We start from the raw sequence: 3,353 nt of genomic DNA, 5'->3' as shown, positions 1-3,353 counted from the left end.
ATGCTTAATGTCTTTCATTTTTTTTTGTAAAGCACTTTGAATTGCCTTGCGTTGAAAAGTGCTATATAAATAAACTTGCCTTGCCTTGCCTTGCCTTCAGGAAATTGCGTCCATAGAACGTTTTAATTGTTACCAAGGTGCTAGGGACGCTGTTATCAATATTATTTATGTTATGTTGTGTAACTGTTTAATGGTGTTATCTTTATTGCTACCCCCTTCCCCGTCAATGTATAGTGTTGGTCCACAACGCAAACTTATTAGTTTAACAAAATCCGCATCTAAAATTGTGCCATAGATAGCCTACGTTATTTTCCCCTGTGCAATTCTCCATTTACTCAACAATAACACATTATTATCCTTGTGTTTATTTATTTGTTTGATTACTAAACACAAGTTGGAGTCCGTCAGGACCGAGGGTCGGAGCAGCTCATTTGCTTTAGAGAATATTACACCGGGAAGTAAGTATTCTCTCCGCTTCGCTTGACAAACCCCGTGATAGTCCTCAAGCTCTGGGATTGGAGAGTGTGCTCCGAGGGTTACGCCGAGCGTCGAACAGCACTTGAAATGGGATGGAACCACGGCAGACTGTCCAAACTGGATTTGAACGGGTCCACCGCGTCCCCCCCTCCCCCACCCCGTCCCCAGAACTACACATGCTGGCTATTCTGTTTCGCAACATGTTCTCTATCTATGGCTATACTGGGAGTTGTAGTTTTAAAAGACGTTTTCGTATTTCCCATAATAAGAAGTTTCCAGTATTAAACTGTGTACATCCCTGGAGGTTTAGGGGATAGGAAACACTCAAATTTAAAACATATAATTAATACATGGGTGAAAATTGCTTGTGCCCATAATGGGCAGCATTCATATATACCCACATGCCAGCTAAGGTCAGAAGAGCTTTATTTAACAGCTGGTCTTATGTTTGTTACCCCTCCTGTTGTTAATTGATAACATTACATTAATTGATAAGCCTGAAACATGCACTTGTCAAGGTTCAGAGGCACATTTTGCAAATATGGCAGTAGCCATCGATCCCAAGTTGGAAACATTTGCGTTACATCAGCATGTGTAACAGTTGTAAATATGCAGTGGTGTTTATTTACATCATTTAGTATAATCACACAAATTCTGTGTTTTATATTTAACAATTCTGTGTTCTTTATTTATTGATTGTTCAATACCTGACAAGGTCGGAGATTAAATATCTACATACATCTTATAAGAGTATAATACATATGTATAATATCAGTTAAAATAAGTGCTTCAACATAGTTAACATTGCTGGAGGTATGCACAAATATTGATAGATGTCTTGTAATGCACTATTGAGGAACCTGCGACCCAAGTTTTTCATTCAATGCATAACTACACCGTTTGTGAATATGATATGTCAATAAACCTTAAAAAATCTTGAAATCTTGAAAGGGATGTGCAAAATAGTAATTATATACAGTCTTTAATTAACTATTAGTAGAGAATAACGAGTAATGAATATACTTTATAGGGATCCTATTAATATCTAATGATAAAAATAATGAAATTCAATAACATGCTTTAACCACTAGGTGTCCCTTTATATCAGCTGTGCACCGTTATGGTGTAAATACAGCCTATCTACCAATTGGATCAAATATAAAAGTCAGCCGAATTAGTGTTGATACTCCAAGGAGACGTATTGTGTGAAAAGAAATATAAGATGTTGTTTAACCAACCTGATCTCACCAGAATGCGTGACTCCACCACGACTCCTTAACACCACAATGCGTGGTGGAGTCACGAACTTTGTTATATTTGCGTGTCGGCACCACGCAAACAACCCCAATGTAAAGTGAATGAGGCTCCTTTGTCGTGGTGCACACACGCATTTCTACAACGTGCATTGTGTGTAATGCAACTGTTATTTTTATTAAATTAGTTAGTTTTTAAGGAAGGCCAGAGCTTCAGCTGTGTCAAATAGATTGTTCCCTTCAGTTAACGTTATTTAAAAGATAATGATCATGTCCCCTGTATTGTATTACGAGCGTCCATTCCCATTGGATAACGGAGAATTTTACACCCGGAAGTAAGTAGCCTATTCTCCTTACTGTCGATTGATTTTACAGTGATATCTGCACTACTCATCGACTAAAAAACACCAAATTGTCCTTGTTAATTACACAACATTGATTGGTTTGAATTGTGTGAAATGCTTTTGTATTTTCCCCCTTCGATTCGGAGAAACAAATATATTTTCGGAGTTTTTGGACGGCAGAAGACACTACACTACCCAGAATCCTCAGCTATCGTTTGGGACTACACCATGTGCTTAGCTTGACAAACCCTGTGATCAGTCCTCAACCTCTGTGATTGGATGCGCGACGTTTACACAGAGCGTCCAAAAGGACTTTGAAATGGAATGAAACCCATCTACGGCACACTATTCAAAACAGGAATCGAACGTGTCCTACCCCCCTCCCCCCCTTAGGTCACAGGCTCCTCCAACAGTGCTACGCAATAAAACAGATGCACAGAAAAAATAGTGAAATAGTGCAATAAGAGTCTATATACAAGTGATTGGAATATGATATATTAGATAAATAATTTCTAAGTAGCAGCCAGATGAATGTTATTTCTAAGTTCAGGTGTTTAATAGTCTTCTGGCCTGTGGGATGAAGCTGTCTCTGTGTCTGGTGGTTTTAGTCCGAATGCTGTGGTACCGCCTGCCAGACTGCAGCAGACAGAACCGTTTGTGGCTGGGGTGATGGTGGTCTTTTATAATCCTGAGGGCTTTCTTTAAGGTTAACCTGGTATTTTTAATCCACTACATTTATTTTAGTTACTTTACAGATTTGGATTAATGATGTGAAATATAAACAACCCTTAAATCAGACTTTAGTTACACCTGAATGAAATTCAGTGAAGGTGATTGTCAAGTGCCAACAATCAGGCAAGATATTTGATAGTTGGTTGCTTGAGAAGACTAAATATTTATCTGCAGATCCGTTTAAAGCATATTCATTACTCGTTATTCTCTAATAGTTCATTAAAGACTGTATATAAATGCTATTTTGCACATCCCTTTCAAGATTTCAAGAATTTCTAAGGCTTATTGACATATCATATACACAACAGTGTAGTTATGCAATGAATGAACAACTTGGGTCACAGGTTCATCAACAGTGCATTACAAGACATCTATCAATGTGTGTATACTTCCACCATTACACTGTCGTATTCTGCACATTTCTTTAATTAAAGCCTTATTAGTTAGCACATCCTCCTATCAGGCACTAAACTGTTTTACTCTAGATATCATTTGAGTATCTTCTTGATATTTTCTATTCTATATTTATATAATTGACCTTCTACTT

The sequence above is a fragment of the Pseudochaenichthys georgianus genome, chromosome 7 (assembly GCF_902827115.2).
Source record: "Pseudochaenichthys georgianus chromosome 7, fPseGeo1.2, whole genome shotgun sequence".
In the NCBI taxonomy this organism is placed as follows: Eukaryota; Metazoa; Chordata; class Actinopteri; order Perciformes; family Channichthyidae; genus Pseudochaenichthys; species Pseudochaenichthys georgianus.
This window is presented reverse-complemented; position numbering follows the sequence as displayed.